The 20,070-nt window shown below is 38.5% G+C and overlaps 1 protein-coding gene across 1 annotated transcript in view; it reads left to right on the top strand.

Moving 5' to 3' along the window:
- The first annotated feature begins 31 nt into the window (after positions 1-31).
- TMEM108 (transmembrane protein 108) overlaps positions 32-20,070 on the top strand; it is a 201,852-nt gene continuing 181,813 nt past the window's right edge. The window contains exon 1 of the mRNA XM_087769685.1: positions 32-53. The gene's annotated coding sequence lies outside the window, so the exon portion shown is untranslated. The remainder of the gene's footprint in view (positions 54-20,070) is intronic.

Here is a 20,070-nt window from a genome sequence, read left to right as displayed (position 1 = left end):
TTTTTTCATCAGGTTCTCTGCAAGAAGATTTTGTGTGAAAGTACACTGAAGAGGTAAGTTAATAGCAATTTTTAGAACCCCATTTTAAATACACTGTCATGGCACTTTAAAGGGTATTTTTTAAAAGATATGATGGCAAAACTCAGTCAAATTTTGAATTATGCCTTTGTTTCATGCTGGAGTAGTATTCTAAAAGGAACTTCAAAGAAGAGGGATACTATAAGTCACTGTCGTCCTATTTTGATCCAAGAGATTATGATTTACAAAAAAACCCAACAAACAAATCACAACACAAAGGGGAAGAAATCAATTAATTGCAAGGAGGAACACTTCAGAGGCTGAATATGATTTCTTTCTCTCTTGTTAATACTACTGGCTTCTGATTCACACAAATGAGAGAAAAAGCAATATTCTTGTGTACTTCAGTTAAGAGGTTCATAGGAGTATGGACACCTGTGTGGAGAGAAGGCTCTTCATACATGTGGATGCATTCTCCGTCTGAAGAAGTCTGCCTCCTTATTGTCACCAAATGTGTAAGGAACCTCAACCCTTTAGCTAAATGGTTAAAAAGACAGTGTAAACAACCTGCAGGTGCTGCCCAGAGTCATATTTCTGAAATTAGGGGATATTATCCTAAAATCCCCGCATACTTGCAGCATACTTGCAGGTTTTCAGTGACAAGACAGCATTCTTGGAACAACTAATAACCATTTTGTGTTTGTTATGGGATATTAATTAACCTCAGAGATGACCCAAAAACATGCATAACCTGCTTACACAAGTTTTCATACCCTGGTCTGCTCTGTAGGGAATGTCCAAGCATGACTGAAGGCTGCACTTGCTTAGTAAGGGACCCCAAACGTAAAAGAGCATATGTGTTGCCTCCTAGGGACTGTGGCTGGCAGCAACAAAGGAATTATATAGCTCTGAGAATCCATTAGGCGATTGCACAAAGAATACTTGTCCAAGAGAGATCATCTGGCCAGAAGCCTACAGCAGAGCTCTTAGAGCTCCCAGGGAATTACTTTGCATGCTTATGTGTCTAGACTTTTTAATAATTTGTGTTGTAGAGAGACACCTCCAAAATGAGTCTAGAGAAGTGTTTTCTCAAGAAGCTGAGGAGGAAAGCATCTATTCAATTGTGTTGATTAACATTTCATTACGTTTTCCTGGTATTACCAGCCAGGCAGTAAATTTATATTGGTTGTATGCCATACTCCATTGAAACAGCTTAGTACGATGAAGCACACAAGTGCCGGTATCAAGGAGAGCACTTTGTCCTCTGTCTGTCTACATTCCAGGTTCCTCACCAACTGGAATATATATACAAGAATGCAGATTTTCTTTCTCTGTCATAGTCACAGACTTGAATGTGTCGAACAGGCAAGTTTGAAAGGGTCTGCAATGTTCATGCCAGACACAGAAGGGCATCTTTAAGCCTATACAGTTGTACCAGCGTTCTTTGCCATCTGTCGCACCTGAAGGTGCAGAGCTGAAAGAGGCCAGTGATAAGATAGGACTGATCTAACAAGGAGAGTATAGAAGTAACTGTAATGTTGGAGAGTGAGATTGCGTGTCTGCAGTCTCTGGCTCTACGTGGAGATGACTCTGAGCGCTAATCCAGACTAGGTCCTGATATTGAAGACTAGCCTAAACCTAGTAAGAGGCTGTGCTCTGCAGAGGTATTCAAGTTAGAGTTTTAAGACACTTGGCAAGAAAGTATTGAGTCTTCTCAGTCAAATGCAATCAGCTGCAGAGGTGTGTAACAATTATCCCTATCAGGAACACGGCACGCGCATTGTCGTCTTCCTTAGTGTCCTAAAATCTGGCAAAGCAATGCTCCCATTCATTGAGCTTGACCCTGTGTGCCATGACAAGGGATGGAAGCATTCAGAGCCATAGCCTACGTAAGCAAAGAAGCTCAAATCCTTCTGGCATCCTCTGTAAAGGAAAAAGAGATAGAAGAAATAACAGTGGGGGAAGTGAAAGAGCCAATGGGTGGAAGAAGACAGAGCAGTGGGAGGTGTTCTGGAGCATCTAAATGTCTCGATGCAAGAGCACCAGCTCCATGACATTATCTTTCCTGCCTTGGATAGTGGAGGCTGCCAAAGCGAGACGTGGATTTTAGCAACATTGGGAGAAACAAAGCAGGAATAGGCAGCATTTGCGCACAAGCACGTACTTTCTGAGTGATTAAACCTTTTTAGTTCTGCAGGTTTCTCTGTGATAATGTAATGCTGATAGAGTTTGTCGTATCTTTACAATGTGATAAGCTTGGAGAGAACAGGGATTTCACAGTAAATGGAGGTACAGTGAAAGTGCCTTGTAAGGTTCACACCCCATATATCAATGTATTTAAAAACCCAAGTAATTTTGGATGATATCTTACATTTTAATGTATTAGTTAAAATATGGTTCATGGTCTAAAATTAAACAGCCTAGGGTGATCATATGGTAGAGGATAAAATATTCATCTCATTATAATTACAGAACTTAAATATAAAAGATTGAAACCTAGTAATGTTGCGTTTTGAAAAAAAGGTTGTATCAGAAATCTGGAGGGTCATGTGAGTAACATCCACTCTAGGATTTTAAAATATTATTTCTTAGCCTTAATAAATGCATTTTGTGTTGTATTCAACTTTTTCCTCAGTAAAACAAGCAAACTAACAGTGTCCTTTCACTGAGTGGTGGCATCATGGTACGGAGAATTTCCATATTAAAATGTACATTACAATTGATATGTTTTTATATGATATATCCAAATTTGAAATATGGTGGGTTTGCAATAATACTACATAAGTAATGGAAGCAAATGCTCCCCTCCCCACCAAACACATAGGCACAGCAGAAAACCTCCTTGAAGTCTACACAAGGAGGATGTGAAAAATAGCCTAGAGAAGAGTAATCAGAGGCAACGTAATATCAGTTTTCAAACAGGGAAAAGGTTGCTACAAGAAGAGACATTCTGGGTCCATCCACTTTGTTATTCTAAATGTAGTGCTCTCAGAGGACATAAAAAGGCCTGTAATTTGTACCAAGGAACAGCAATCCACTGTTGTTATGTACTCCCTCACCTGTTTAGCAGACATCTTAGATAGAGCAGTTCTAAATTATGGTGAGACTATATGGCTGGGAGCTATCATGGAAAAAACATTATTATGAGAGAACTAGAGAACCTGCTTAACTTTAAATGAGGACAGCTCCCGTTCTACCTGTGATTTACTATTAACTGCAATGACATCAAGGTTTCCTGACCCAATAGCTTCTGAAACACAAGTTTGTGGCCTCTCGACGGCCATAACAAGCCATAATAACATTATAATAGGATTTTATACTGGAAAAAGGAATATAGGAAGCAAGTTCAAGTACCACTGGGCAGGTGCGTCATAAGAGAACATTTGGCTATAGGCAGAAGATCAACAAAACAACATATATGTAAACATAAACTTAATTCTGACTTTAGAAAATGCTTGTAAAGGAGGGGATACAGTCAGACAAGTATAAAGAAACCTGCCAAACACCTTAGCCTTTTGCTGCCTCTTTTTGAAGTCCAGAAGGGATGGTTTAAGCATCAGCTCTAGTAGACAAATGAAAATGGTAAGGGCTGTTAGATGTAGATCCCTTACCTCATTTTCTCTTTTCATTACTGCACACAGAAGCTGTTCCCCTGGAGCAGACTTGTTTAATTTTGTTGCATTTATGATGCTTCCTTTGAATTTTTTTGTCATGTGAGCAACTCCTTCAGTAATAGCATGAGCTTCTGGGTCTGTTTTATACTCTGAATCTCATTAGACAGGTGACACATAACTAACTGGGAGGTCCAAATCCGTGCCCACTTAATAATGTGTTACCATTTTAATGGTCCTTTCTTTCACTTTGCAGTATTGCTGTTTCATGGTTATAGCACCCAGCAGTGCTAAAAAGCAGCCAAGCACAAGGCCCAGTCAGGAAGAGATCTCTATTTTTAAAGCATTTTGATTATAGTATGGTCCAAGAACTTTCATGAAAAGGTCCAGGTCCATGCCTAAATTTAGGCATAATGAAACTTGTATGCATGGGAGGAGGGTAGAATGAGAGCGCACAGATGATAAAGACTTTTCAGATAATCAGTTTATTGAGCTAATGCATGCAACAAAAGTGCATAGGTGGATTTTCTCCATTCTTCTCTGCATAAGGTATTTTGTTAGCTGTGTTTGTGCTATTCTTGTTAACTTCAGAATGGTTCTTATATACAAAGGTTGGATGACCAAACCTCTAGTAATTTACTCTTCATTGCTATGTTATTTAGTTTGTTACCATTTCAAAAGACTAAACACTGAACCAGTGTAGTGAATCAGCTCTGGTGAGAGTTATCAGTTCACTTTGGCTTTGTAATGACGAAGGAAAACCTCTCCAGCAAAGTAAGGAATAAATTATTTTTAGTGAAAGAAAACAATTGTTCTCTTTTAAGGAGGAAAATAAACACAATTATTTAGACATACCTGTGATGTAGGAAGTAGTAATCCATGATATTCTCTCAAAGTAATTAATGTAAGTAAGTGGTGCAATAATTTTGGAAAATCTTTTGATCATGTCTTCAGAAAACATGCATTGGTCATATTCTACCTGCCTCCTTGCTTTTTTTATATATTTTAAAATTTGCTCTTTTGTTGGAGCAAGCTAAGGTTATTTGTACATCTAAAGTCAAGGTTTGGGGCATTTAAAGCTCCACTCAGCCCCAGCTGAAGAGATTTCTAGTCTTCTGATAAGATATCTTGGAAATATCTTTTCCAACCTTGAAGAAGGAAATGTTCCGTAAGAACACATGTAGGAACATATATGCATATATCCAATTTTGAACTTTTGCAATAGCTAAAACATGTTGGTTTCAACTGGCACTGAGTATTAGGTTCTGGTTCTGCAAATCTATAATGTTATATTATACATACATTTAAATAAACCTGCAGAAAGTAATATATGTATATTGCTTTTTGTAGAAGTAATGTAAATCAGAGTTCTGACTTGCTTTCTAATTTGGTGGGGGGGAGAAGGATTCATTATTGTTGAGTTTTTTAGTATTTGATGTTGGCTGTCAATCAGGTTGTCATCAGATGTAGTCAATATGATGATCTTTCCTTCAGTCTTGTCAACAAAGCAGATGGCATTCTACTGTTCATTGTTTCCCTAGCTTTCTGTTCAAAATGCTGTAAATTAGATGAAATTGAACATCTTCCTTGTATCAAGACTGATTTTTTTGGTAATTAGATATTTGAAAAGCCTCCAGCAACTTTGACTCTATTCTCCTTTTCCTCCTCGTATAAATCAGCACAAATCAAATGGCAACCTACACTCGTGTCATAGGCTGGCACTGAAGGTCCTAAGCTGTGCTTTTCTGGTGTCATGAAGAACAGGACAGTTTAAGGAGCCCTTTCCCTCCTACAGGAAATAAGAAGGCAGGCTTTTTTTTTCCTCTGGCAATGGATTGCTTGCTAGGTGAGGATAAGTGGAAGTGCTCCGACCTGACTACCGGTTCATTTTACGCAACTCATCTGAACCACTTGCATTTTTTGGAGTCAGGAATAAGTATTAGTCGTGCACACCCCAGGTGACAGAGCAACTGTGCGCAATGGATTTCTGTAGCAGATGTGCATGTGGCCATATTCCTGCTTCCCTGCCTTCTCCATAACAGTTGACGTAAAACTTGATCTCGTGTCCAATTAAACATATCCAGCTGTTAAATAACTAAAAAATGGCAGTTGTCAGGGCTGCATCTAACACTATGGTTGCAGCAACAACAGCAAGAGGGAAAAGACTGCACAATCTCTGTTTATAGACAGTCCTTTGGCTTTTCCCCATCTGCATACCAAAGCAAGTAAACTGCTGTTAATCTTAACATCAGCGATCTGAACCGGAAATTAGACCTTGTCCATTATTTATGAGGATGGGTGGAAAGTAAATAATCTTCTTTAGCATTAAATTGCAAATTCGGGGAGAGATATGCTGGTTTGGGATGATATGACACAGAGAAATAGATCTTACTGCTCTCCCAATTTAACACATCAGATTCTAGAGTCATAAAAGTGGTTTTATTTCCTGTATCCCCTTTGATTACCTCCCTCTTTTGGTCTAACATGTTAATGCATTTACTCTCCGTTGTTTTGCAAGAGATCGAAGTATAACTTGGGTATACTATCAAGATGGAACAAGTAAACTATAGGCCCTAAGCCTCCTTTCAATTACACCAATGTAAAGGAATAATTTAATTGAAATCAATGGCATTTCCCTGGTGTGAGACCTGCTGACAGCTATAAGCCCTCTACTAAGTATCTAGTAAAGTAAAAGATAGTTGATGGATTTGTTGTTCAGTGTGTGCAGTGGCAGCACCTGCTTTTCCATTGCCAACATCTAAATATTAGGCCACAATAAAATCTGCTGCTTGTGTGGCTGCCATTGCAAATCTGGTGCTTTGATCTAAAGGAGAAAATAAAATGTGACAATAAAGTGGTTGTCTGCCATTGGCAAATTTTAAGGAGTTCTTATTTATCAAGAAGAGACATTCTTTCCCCACTCCTTCATGGTGTTTTTGGTTCCCTCCTTCACCCAGTATCACCTTTAAAGCCTTGTTTCCTGAGTGATGGTAGGAAGATTAATCCTTTGGCAAAGAAAGAAGGACAACTGCCCTTAACCGTGCTCCAGGCTGCTTTCCTTGTTGCCATCACTCTGCAACCACTCTGCATGAAATGGTCCATATTTACAATCCAGAAAGATGACTTTTTGAATGTGTTGGAGGCTATTAACCCTAGAAAAATAAACTAGCATTTCCATTTAACTGCTACCCTGGAGTCTTCTCACTTATATGGTATGGATCATTGTCTGCAATAATCAAAATCAAGCTTAAAAAAACACGCGAAAGGGCTGGATACACATGTTAAATCTACAAGAAAAGAGCTTCTTACATATCTTAAAGTGCTTTCTGGGGATGCTGATGCAAACTCAAACAGAAAATCCAGTTTTCTAACATCAGTGATGTAGCACACTCCCAACTGTGCCTCCAATTTTAATTTTCGTGAGTAATGCTGGCTTTCTTCTGCCCACCCCACCCCCAATGTTTAGTTTTGATCCGGTAGCTTTTTAACTCAGTGTTTTCCCTTTTTGCTTTCCTCAGGGAAGCTACACTCAGGAGTGTAGCCTGAAGTCATTTAGTTCTTTTTTACCAGATGTTGCCTGTAAGAGTATATTATTATCAGGAAGATATTTTTCTACTCCATTGCATACATTTCCCTGTGCACTACTTCCATTATGGAAGAATTCATTAGCTGATTGACTCGTATCTCTTTCCTCATGGAGGCTGGTAATGCTATCAGCTCTCAGTCTAAACCATAGACCAACTCAGTATTGTATGGTCATGAAAGAGCAGGCTAAGGCTATATCTGTACTGAGAGATAGCAAGATCAAGCAGGAGAAAACTGGGTCTTTGTTTGGGGATTATGTCCCTTCAAGAAAATGATTTGGTAGCTTCCTCACACACACAGTAGGGCATGTCTTCTGATAATGAAAATGGACATTGATCCACTGACATTACTGGAGCTATTTGGATCAAAACCAATGAAGTACCTGGCCCTGTAACCCTGCTTTTCCATGCTTTTTCTCATGGGGAGGCTTCCAGTCAGAATCCACTGGCAGCGGAGATGGGTTGTCATCACTGTTCAAAACAGAAGCGTCTCTGTCTGTGCTGCAGAGACCATCAATACCGGCTTCAACACCCTTGCTCTAGAAGCTGGCTTGATGTGGACCTGCATCAGCTTAAACACAGCACAGTGCTATATTAGGCTGCTGCATTGCGTTCCGAAGCCAATGGCTATCTCTGCCAGACACTAGGGCATGTGGAGCTATCAGCTCAGTTAGAGCTGCCGTGGGGAGCGGTGAAAGTAAGGGTTACGCGGCTGAGATATACTATACTACTATCTAGCTTTTAACTGTGATGGGGGACTACATATCAAGAAGGGAGTTATCTTTTCTGCCACCATCTTTTTACTGCTGTGAAGCAGCAATGAAAAATTACTACGAAGAGGTTTGTTTAGGCACACTGCATATAAAATTCCCCTAAAATTTAAAATAATGGTGATTTCATTAGTCCTGCTAACAGCTGAGCCCAAAGACAGGTAAAAAGAATTATGCTTAGGACCCAGCTTTTTCTGCATCCTTTGTAGGCTTCTGATATGTAAAGAGAACTAGGGTTGCTGTACAGAAGAGAAGACGACGTTCAGTTGCTTTCCCATCAGAAAGGTATGCTCGACTCCGTTCTAGTGATTTTTTGTCCCATGGCTTGGGGATGTTCGCCAGCAAAATCACATAAGTTCCAGGACCGCAATCACCAGGTTCATCTTTTATCCAGTCTTTCAGGATCAATGAAACATTTGCATTTGAAATATTACTAAATTCTTAATCCATCTGCATAATTTTAGACTGGGTGCAAGGTTAACACCTGCCACCTATGCTGTTAGGGTCATTCCTTCTCCAGGTGCATGCAAGTTACTTAACTAGTTCCATCAGTTTAATAACAAAAACAGGTTATGTGTGACTATCATAGATTTGCAGATGATGACACAGAGGATATTAGCTGAACTCTTGCTTATATTTACTGCTTAGCAAATATATTCTGCTGTAGATTGGCAATGTCCTTCTCCTTTTAAGTTTCCGTTATTGCAGCCAGAGAAGATGTAGGCTGATTAATGTAAAAGGCAGACTGCAGGATGTTAAAAGGTCTTGAAATAACATTTGGAGCCTGTATAAAATAATGTCATAACTATCACATATATGGTGCCATATATCCACTTTTTACACAACTAGTTTATGTTTCATACTTAGAACGTCCTTTAGCTAAAAGTTTTGCATGTGAATGCCTATAATCTGACATTTACGCCTGTATTCAGACACATAAATAAAAGTACATGTATTCCTTTAGACTCACAGCATGTATGATGACTGGTGATTTTGTAAATAACATTTCTTACATAGAACAGCTATAGTGGGTCAGACAAGAAGGCGACCTTCCGCAGTATCTTTGGCAGTCTCTAATAGTGGATGCTTTAGAGAGAGTATTAAAAAATGACGAGTATATAGTGACACTTCCATCAGTACATCATCCCAACTTCTGTCAGTTTAACACATGAGCAGCACCTCTTGGGTTGGAGTTTGCAGCTGTAATAATATTTGATAGCCATTTAAGGATTTTTTCTTACATGAATTTATCTAGTAATCTTTTTAATCTCTTCATCGGTGTGTTCTCCTGTGGCCGCAAGTTCCACTGCTGAATTATTTATTGTGTTAAATTGTTCTTCTCTTTTGTTTCTTATTTAAGTCCCTAGCTTTAAAAATAGTAATGTGTCAAGCTTGATCCCTCACGGTCTTTAATTACTGCTTCAACATTTTAAGAATTATTTAAGAGTGCAATTTCCGCTCGGAAAAAAATACGGTTCTCTTCTTTCTAGTAGTTCTTTAGTGCTAACTAGGCTAAACTTTCCTCTCGTGTAGATACCCTCCACTAGCTGCCAGGAGGCAGACAATGACAGTACCATATGTCAGTTTGTAATGTTCCCAGGTGGTAGGTAAATGATTTCCAAACACAGGAACAGATTGGTGATGTTTTAGACTCCTTGCTCTCTAAGGAAAAATACTTCCCATATAGCTCACTGTTGTAAAAGCAAGTCAATTTCTTCAAATATTCTTAAAAAGTTGTTTCTCAAAATGCTAAAATTAGAACATACCTGAACATTTCAGATAAATTAGAATAAAGAAATGAATCCTCAGTAGGAGAATGTATTGCAGAAGCTCATAGATCTCTTCCCTTTCTAACTTCTGTTATACTGTCATTCATGGTTTTTTAAAATTTATGTTTCTGACAAACAGAAACCCTCTGATACCTATTAAAAATATGTAAACCTCTTAAAATGAGGGTGGTGTTTGCTAATGGTACACCAGTACCTTTGAAAATTTGCAAGGATTACCTGTCCAATCTGCACAGCAAATTTTAGCACTAGGTGAGAAATACATTTGCTGCTGGCCTTAGCGTGCCAAACCTACTGTTCCTCCTTAATGCATCTCCTTCACATTTGTACTACTATTTCAAGATGCTTGTTAAGGAAAAGATCGTTATGGCACAAGTATGTCTTCAAATTTTAAACTATCTGTTCTTGCTGCTAGGGAAAAGGCACATTTGGATAAATCTGAAGATAAACAGGATTCCTCTTCTCAAAAATGTCACAGCTGTCTAAAAACTAGATCTCTATTAATCTTACCAGGCTAAAAAGGGGGTTTGAAAGAATTCCTCACCTCCCTGTAGCATATACATCACTCAAGTTAGTCAGCAAGTTTTTATTTTTCGGGGGGGTGGTTTTTAAAAATTCTGACTTTTTGCAAAAGAAACAGTAAAATAGAAATGTGCCAATTTTGATGAAAAAATATTTGGAGTTTTTTAGACTCAGGGTATGGGCTTCTGCAACAGGGGCACATGAGGAGAAGAAAGATCCCACAGCAGCTAATAGCCACTAACCAAGGCACTCATTTGGGATAAAAACAGGTCTGGTTAAACCATCAGTAAGTTGAATACAGAACAAGGACTCAAGCAAGTGCTGATATATCCTATGAGTGCCTTACACTGACATGGTTGGCTTTTCCAGGACAGGAGTCTCTCAGACTCTCTGGATTCAGTTACTGTGCTTTGTGTAAGAACTCCACTGCTCTTGGCACCAGAGTAACGAACCCTTGTGATGGATGGTTAGATTTCTCTTTTGTTTAGAATATGGGAGACTCAAGCTGCTCTTCGACTCAATAAGAGCAGGACAGTGGAACTGTGCCTCTCACATGTAAGGTGTTGTTCACCTTGACTTAAATAATCTGTGTTCATCATGTCTCTCATTTTCCCTGAGAAAATACTGGCAATTCTTTATAATGAGAGAGACTAAAATCTCAGAATTTTTCATGCTGGTTTCCTGACCAGCTGTACAAAAGCATTCATTAAAGGGCCTTCCTTTGTAGAGGCAATAGGTTTTAATTATACATTACTTTTAAGAATGTGGAAAATACCACAGTTTATTGGAGAACCAAGACCTGAGCATTGCCCTTATAGTTACTGCTGCATCTAGATAGAAATGTTTTACTCCTCAAAGATTTCTAAACAATTCAATGAACATGTAAAAATATTTTCTGTAATTTATGTGGCATATGCAGTATGCAGTATGGCATAGATGTTCAAGTGGTTCAATATGGGATGATGCTCATGACTTCAGCACTCCAGAATAACTAATCCTTCCCGTTCCTACTGCTTCTTATCACATTGTCAATCACATGGTCTTCCTTCTCTGAGTGCAATACACTAAGATTTTTTTCTGCTTCTCTATCAATCTCCTTTAATCAAAATATGAAACCAGTATGGTTAGAGTCACATTTTCAATCCATTGTATTAATGACTTACAATTGTTCAGCATAGATTCTGCTCCTTCCTCCATAACTTTAACTAATCCTTAGGGGAGATCCAGAATAAACTTGTATCTTCAGCAAAATGCCAGTGATGTCTGCACAATGATACAACAAGGAATGAGAAATGAATGATACATAATCATCTTCTAAAAACAGCACTTGGCATTGCTCAGAATTAACTGCTGACAGTTCAGATCTTATAATTTTTACTGGGTATGGTAGTGGAGGTCATTGCATTTTTTATTAGTGTCTGCATGACCATGAGATGAGAGAAGTATAATTTGGCATCACTTCATCAGAATGACGTCTGTCCTGGTTTACAGCTATTATTTCTGTCCTGTGATGTATTTTTGAGCTTTAAGGTGATCAGATTTCACTTAGTATGTAGACTAAGGGAAAGTTGGCAGCTTATAGGCAGTACATGAAACACTTGGCATCTACTGAAAAAAGAAGTAAAAATTAATTCCTTTTTTTCTCTACTAGTCTGCAGATGGAAAATTTATTTTTCAAAGTATTGCTGTGTAATAAAATTCCAAGATTTTATTTACTCATTTATCTTTCTTATTTTACTTATAATGCATGTGGGACTTATTCTGTTTAGATCTTTAAAATAGGAAGGTAAATTAAATGAAATTTTATACCAGCCAGGCACTATGAGTTGGGCTGAGTTGAAAAATCTGAATCGGGTTTCACATCCAACTCTCCTTATGAGTCAAAGAAATATGACGACACTGGAATCATGAATTCTGGAACAGCACACTCTGTAAAGAAAATGGAATATGGATATGGAGGGAAAATATCAAATTTAGTTTCAGAGTTTGGATCTGGTATTCCAGTTCAGGTCAAATTCCCTTTATCTCTCTCAACTTTCAATTCAGAAATGTAGGTATTGTGTACCCTGTTGTTAGATTCCCAGAAACGAAGCAGTTCCTGCTAGCTGCTTTCCAGTTTTTCATGCTTTGCTTCCCATCATCGTTTTCAATAAGTCTGCAATGCAAACTGAAACTTGATGTTTAATGTAGGGATAAACTTGTCTATTGCTACCGAGATATTGAACTTAAAGCATGGGAAATTGTGCAGTCTCACTCCAGTGCATTTTTGCCATTGATGGTATCTCTCAGTTTACTCCTTAAATATTGGTGGTTACTGAAAGCTGGATCAGAACCTAAAGTCAGTTCTCATTTGTCGTCCTTACTTAGGCAACCTTCTCTGGAAATCGATGTGATATAAACAAGCAGGAATTTAAGCAATACTTCATAATTAGGTGTGTTGGAAAAAGGAGCAGTGTGTGGTACCAAAAGGCAGTGCTGGTCTGTGTTATCTCTTAGCTGGTCCTGGCAAAGCTGCTCTAAGGGATGACACATCTATTTTAGTCTCATTCTCATGCAAAGCCAGTGGAAATGCTGTGTGTTGGATAAAGCAGTGAAGATAAAGATGACAATAGAACTGTGAAATAAAGCAGTAGACCAGGTGCTGAGAAAACAGTCTGGTTCTACTCCATTTGTAGATAAAGCTGTGACTGACTTTCATCATTTCACTTGTACTATGAATTAATTAGGACCTTAAGGTTTGACCAATACTGAATAATCACTCTAATAATCTACAGTGTGCAACCTAGTTATACCGTGGAAAGGGCAGTAATAATTACAGGTTATAAATAACTTGGTAGACAAAACATGAAGACAGAGACCTCTCAGTGTGTTTTTATATGAACTCACTACCTTTTGATCTTTTTTCCCTTTGATTTCTTATTGAAGAAAAGATAGTAATCTCACATTAATATACCACCTTTCACCTCAAAGCACATCAAAAAGGTATACACACATAGTAGCATCTGTGCATAATGTCTGTGAGTTTGTGTCTTACATAAATATGAGGCCTTTTATTTAATAGGAAGTAGCAAGGAGATGGAGGCTTAGAGGATGAAGTGGAAAAAAAACCTCACATAACCATTTTAAATTTGTTGGGCACTTAAGTCCCTAGAATATAATTACCCAGGTTGGACTGCTTCTGGGAAAGGTATTCCTGAACTTTTTAGGCCATGTACCACTCAGCATTTCTGGTTTATCAACACAAAGCCATCATCTTCATCACAATATGATTGCACAGATTGGGCACAGATCACTTACAACACTGGAAGTAATCTCATCAAAACCATTGGGATTTTCAGTGATCTGCAAAGGCCAAAAGGGTCAGTTTTGTTTCATCATCTGGATGATGACGACACCCATCGCCATGGTGGTGAGGAATTGCATAGGCGCTGATTTGGCACGGTAACTGTTGCAGGTCCCGTGGCTTTGGGCTGAAGCTCTCACTGTCAAGTACGGTGCTGGCCTCATCCTCCTGAGCTTGTGAAAACCAAGGCCATAGCCTCAGGTCTGCCATAGGAGAAAAGGGTAGAGAATGAAGGAGCAGTAGTCCCTCTCTAGAGCTGATTGCTGTGTGGCAGTAGACATAGTATTTAGGAAGAATTTTGTCATTCCTTACCTGCAGTAAGCATTATACAGGGCAACCAAAGTAGAGGAGCATCAGATACCTCAGAATGAATGGCCTGAGATGCACATGCAATGATGCTAATGGACAGAAAAAACAGCTGTTGTGTTCTTCATGGTCAGAATAGAAGCAACAATGCATGATCACTCCAATAAACACACCAGAATATAGAAACTTTATGTCATATAGATTAGGTTTCCTTCTTGCTCTTCTTTGTAAATTAGAAATAAACAGAAGGGAGGAGACTGTGTGGAAATAATAAATGGGGAACTTTGCAAAGGTTGCCAATGCATAGAGTTAGCAGACGAACTTAGTAATGGAAAACGATATAGTAGAGTCTGAGGCAAACGGAGGAAGGCAGAGTCTGAGTATGCTTGGGGAAGGAGGGAAGGAACACCTTTCGGGGTGTGCTCAGAGCCTTGCAGAAGTGATCTGAAAGCAACATTGATGTGCATGGAACGTAGGCAGGGAGTTTACAGTTTGATGAGATCTGTCCAAGTCTTTCTTCCTCCTCTGGACTTCAAAGAAAACATCATGTGTTACTCTAACGAACTAGATGGGCTAGAAAGGTGAGCAGTAAATAGCATTTTCCATTGTCCTATCATGTAAATCATGCTTTACAAATCCTTTTAATCTTGGCTACGTCCACTGCATTATTGTGGGATCGTATAAGCCCTGCCAATGTCAACCTTGGTTACAAAAAGCAATCATTTTCTCAGATGAGCCATTTCCTTTTGGCACTGGCAGCACTTGAGCCAGACTGGTTTCCCCAGGGCCCAGAGTAACTGCTATCTTTGAATTACTTTTTCCAGTTGATAATTTAGTCTGATCCTATGATCATAATAGCCAAGTCGTTTGCTTTGGTTTTTTTTTTTTCTATTAGCATCATGAGCATCTCCCTTTGTTCTATAATACCATCGGCCTGGGACCTACTTGGGAACCACGAGTTCAGTGGTCCAACAACTCACCATAGTCTTTTGCATACTAAGTATCTTCTTCCTTTGGTAAGACCTCTGCTTTAATCTGCATGGTAAACATAATGATTGAGATAGGACACACTCTGTCTCAGACTGACAAATACAAAAAAATCTTCACTGGCTTGTCACTTACCTGGACAAGAATTTCTTGCTTTCACCAAGAAAAAACATCATTGTCAAAAGCAGTGGGCCTTCAGTGGTGACAACTTCTCTGATGACTGTGAGGGTAAGGACATATAAGCCAAATTTCTTGAATTTTATATAGTCAGACTCAGAAATAGGGTGTATTTTTAGTTGAGAATTAGTAAAAAAGTCTTTTAAATTATTTTACCCCTTGATGATACAATATAGTATCCAGAGGTTCCTTCAGGCCAAAGGCTTTTGAAACAATTCATCAAGGTGTATTTGTAAGAAGGAAAATACAACAACTAGTGGTGGATGAGTGCGTGCTTAGGAACATTGTTATACCTGGGGAACCAGATCCTAGTCAGGGGCACAAAATGTGGGGAAATGTCTGCAGAGGACATCTGTAGCACTTATTTTATGATGTGTTCCCAAATACTCTGCTTGTGTGATTTCATTCGGATGTGATAAGCTGCAATTAATTTTGCCTTTGCAGAGCTATAGGCCTCTCTGGGGTTTTTTTGCATTATTCATTATTCAAAGGTTGGCCTTGTCATATGCCTGCAGAACAAAGTTCAGATACCTCTGGATCTTCTCTTCAAAACCGTGAAAACCATTCTGTGTACAATAACCAGACAGTCTTCCTACCAGTCTTCCTAGCACTCTTCCTACTGTCTAGTCTTCCTACTTACTACTTCTAGCTATGAGTACAGCACTTTTAGAACAAGAGGTTGTGAAACAGGCTGTGTATGTCTATCATAACTGAATGAGATGTCCAACTCCTGCCTCCCTAGTTATCTCTCATACTTTAGCAAGTGCTTGTTTCTTGGCTTGGTTTCTCAAATCTATCACTTTTCTTCTTCAGAAAGAACCTCGGATTTTGTCCTCTCATCACAGGTCTTTTCCTGGACTAGTTTCTTAACATTTTCAACACTTCCCATTTATTTCTCCCCGACTGTCACACCATACCAGTAGATTCATGCAGTAAACATCTCAACAACAGACTAACCTGAGAGAATGTAAATCAGCACAGAGCAGCTCAAAATCTGTCACAATCACAATTTATGAAGCCCAGAAGTCTATAGATTTGGACCTCAATCATAGTCATTTCACAAAGAAATTTGCAGCTGGTTGTGTGCACCAGTATCTACTCTAGAACAATCTTCATAAGTAACTAAATCTATTGTTCAGTTTCAGGGAAATTCAGTGTTACCTCTTAATCATTTTTCTTACCTGTTCCCCCCACCATTTCGTAGATAAAAATCAAAAATGCCTTGCCAATAAATCCTCGCTTGAAATGAATGTGCAAGGCACAAAGAAGTACTCTGTGTGTGTGTGTGGTGTGTGTTTGTGTGTGTGTGTGTGTATGACAGAGAGTCAAAGCCTTTGGAGAACAGTATTAAAACAGTTGGGACAAACTATTAGGCTTCATATCTTTGTGTCTGGAAACTTGTCCATTTTTCCTAACTGTATCATTTGGTCTAATGAAAGGATGTGCCTGTCCTGCAGATGTTGCTTTATCAGAACTATAACAATACTTTTTTTATGCATCATAGTTTCCTCAACTCATAACTTGCTAGCAAAGCAAATTCATATGCAGTAATTAATCTGGCACTGCAATTCTGTCAGCACAGGGGAAATCTGAATGACATGAAGGAGTGGATGTGAGAGACTGAACTCAGAAACATCCAAATGATTCACTGAAAACTAAATTAAGATTTAAGAACACACCTGTTCCTCAACCCTGAGACAGCAGTGAATAAATGTGTTTCAGTAATAATCCAAAGAAACAACAAAACACAGCCTTCTATTATTAGGACTGACAGCAATAAGAGAAGAAGAAAAAATGCAGTGAACTGCATGCTGCCTGTATTGGATTAACAAGTGAGTTATCCAAACAAAGATGGAGAACATAAGGTGAACCGAGACTTCTCTTTATGCCTGATGGGGCAAAAACTACATGCTTGACTTACGCTGAGCACAACCTATTTATAACCATGTTCCTGCAGACTTAGTGGAAGTTCTCCTGTAATCAGATGTTCATTGCAGCATCTGGCCTTCAATCAGGACTTCTATTCTACAGTAGAGCGACGCGTGCAGTCTGCTACTTGCAATGCGAACAAATGTGTCAGAATCGTGACCTTTATTTTTAGCACAATGCATAAAAATTAGGGATTTGAGCTATAGCAACCTCTTTTTATCTGAAATGTTTTGTGCAGCTGGAGGTCATTGTAGTTCCTCTCTGATTTTATACAGGTTTATGTAAATTCAAAGTAGGATTACATAATTCTATGTGTTGAAATCCACTACTACTGCTTTCATGCTGGATAGCTAACACATTGATAATAGCACTGTGTGTGTGGTAAAGAATTCAAAATTATTAACACAAGCAATGACTGATATAACTATCTTCCTTTTGAATACAAAATTCATTGAAATTATTTTCCCTTAAAAAAAAATCCATTCTTTTTGTGAGATAACTCATTCCCATTTCTCTTTAGTATCACTAATATTTTGCCCCAGATCTTTCAAAGATAAGACAAATAGGCAGCATTCTCAGAAGCATGGAAGTAATAGAAACACTTAAATTCTGGCAGATGATTTCTGATGAACAGTTTCTAAAGCAACATAAACAAGGCAGACTGGGCGGGCAGAATTGTGTTTTAACAACCAGGATGTAGAGGCTGACAAAGTTAAAATGAGAGAGATGGAATTGAACTGCTTCTGGCTAGTAAAGTAAATGGTAACTCACCTGTATTTTTTTGTTAAAGAAATGCATAAAGACTGCCTCACTTTATCAGCACATTGCTGTTATTTGCAGTGGCATATACTGAACATTTGATTAGGCAGAACTTCACACTGAAACTCTGAGCCTCTAGACTCCCCTGTCTCCTCTTGCTGTACTACAGCCTTTAAAATAAACCGTCATTCATGTCAACGTTTGTAAATCTGGCCAGGTTTTGAACAAACTTAGGTCTGTTTTTCAGTTGTGTCTTCCCTCACATTATCCATTCAAACAAGAGTAATGTGCAGAAAAATACAAGTGTACTCATTTATATTTCAGTGAACCTGGGCAGCTTTTTAAGTAGGAAGAAACAGAATCCTTCTTCTAGCAGAAACTGTACCTTGTTGAACAGGAAATCCCTCCCCGGTCATCCCCTTGAATCATCCCAGTTGCTAAAAAAGAGTGGTGGTAAGACCAGGAAACTTCGTATGATGACCTGTGTCTTACCTATTTACTTCTGTAATCAAGGCGTCTGATGAAAATGGGTAAGTATTGCTGGCTAGAGCATACTCTAGTTATGCTTTCTTAGGTGGCTTCTTTTTTTGTTAATAGTGCCTATACACAAAGATTCACGTCTAATATTTCACAAAAATTTGCTGGTTTGCAAAACAGTCTTGAAAATAAAATATGTTTTTGAGCAAAATGCAAGGAAAACTAATTCTGCAAGAGAAAGCTGTCTGCTTCAAAGCCAGTACCAAACACACTTTTTTTTTTTTTTTTTTTTTTTTTTTGCAAGGGCATAATGTCCTTCCAAATAAAAAAGTCTGATACCTTACAAAACTTTTGGGAATTTGCATCTTCTGAAGGAATTATTTCTTACTCTTTCTGTACAACACTTAGCACTGTTGTTGGTCCCATGACTGACTGGCACAGCTCCATGCTATTTTTAGTATTTCCTCAGAACTTCATTGTTCAGTTCTCTTCAGTTTTTTCACACTATGGACAAAAAACCTGATTAATTGTATGTCTGCTATAAAGTTATTAACCAAGGCTGTTTGTTTCATGGAAACAGATATAACTTCAAAATGAGATACGAACTTTAAAGTAGGCTGTTTCCCTACCTGATTTTATATTCCTTTTATTTCTTAAGCCTTCCCTACCCTTAAGTGACAAAGTTGGGCAATTACAATTGCACTCCAAAGGAAACTGTCCCTAACAGGTTTTGATCTAATGCAAAAGATCTCTCAGTTTTCATTTCATTTCCCCTTGTGTTCAGGGTCATTAGTTATTTATAACCAGGTAATTATTTTTAGTCATTCTACTGAACAAGATAGGAAGAAAGCAACAGGTAAAGAGAAGGTAAAACCCCTTTTGAAGCTAACAGAAAAAACAGTGTTTAGAAAGCAAAATTCTGACTTGTGTCTGAAATAAAGTTCCTGATCCTCGGAGTCAATAGCAGGGCTTATATTGATGTCAGCTGGACAGTACCAGTGCTAAAGGTCTTGCGATGCCAATGCAGATGCTGAGCACACTGCTCAACAGGTTAGAAGGGTTGGAGGGATACACCTGTTATTAACAGCATGGTCTTTCTAGCCTGTGCTGTATAGCGCAGTTAAACATAGACTACTGAGACATCTTAGGGCAACCACACAGAGCAGGAGCAAACTTGCTTACAATACAGCAAGAAGCTGTCTTTCTCCCTATTATATTCTCCCTCTTCAGTAATGCGGAAGAAGGAAAAGATTTTGATTTTTTAACCAAAATGAAATCAAGCCTCAAAATCAAATCTGATTTTTAACTTTCCCAACTATAGAGTTCATAGAACTGTGCTCCAAGCCTTTTTTATAGTGATCTGAAGCTCAGGTCTGAACTTTGGCACAAATTGTACTGGCAGATCCATAGGAATTTGTTCTGGAATTTACCTTGGGTAATAGGGCAAAATGCTTTTCAGGAGCTAGAAAAATACATGTCTCTGTGAATATATGTTCTACATGAACATCTAGCACATTTATAAAGAGTGCAAAGGGATGAGAGAGCCAATAGCAGCAATGGAAGCAGAAAAATACTGGTAGATCAGCATTATGTAAAGCATGACTGTGTCTTTAATTTTTAATTTCATTGGGTTTTATAATTTTTGGTGGTGTTCAGAAAGACATTTGACCAAGCGTGTCTCTTTAGACTAAATTTTCTTTTGCCTGAGTGTATTCTGTTCCCCATATACTCTTTCTTGCCTTGGCTAGGAGAGATAGGAAATAAAAATCAGGAGGAAACAGGAGAATCAGTTCTAGTTTG

This window comes from Nipponia nippon, unplaced genomic scaffold, assembly GCF_047370975.1.
Source record: "Nipponia nippon isolate SJK-2023a ecotype South Korea unplaced genomic scaffold, ASM4737097v1 scaffold_1, whole genome shotgun sequence".
Taxonomy (NCBI): Eukaryota; Metazoa; Chordata; class Aves; order Pelecaniformes; family Threskiornithidae; genus Nipponia; species Nipponia nippon.
Note: the sequence above shows the minus strand (reverse complement) of the source record. Positions and strands in the feature narration are given on the sequence as shown.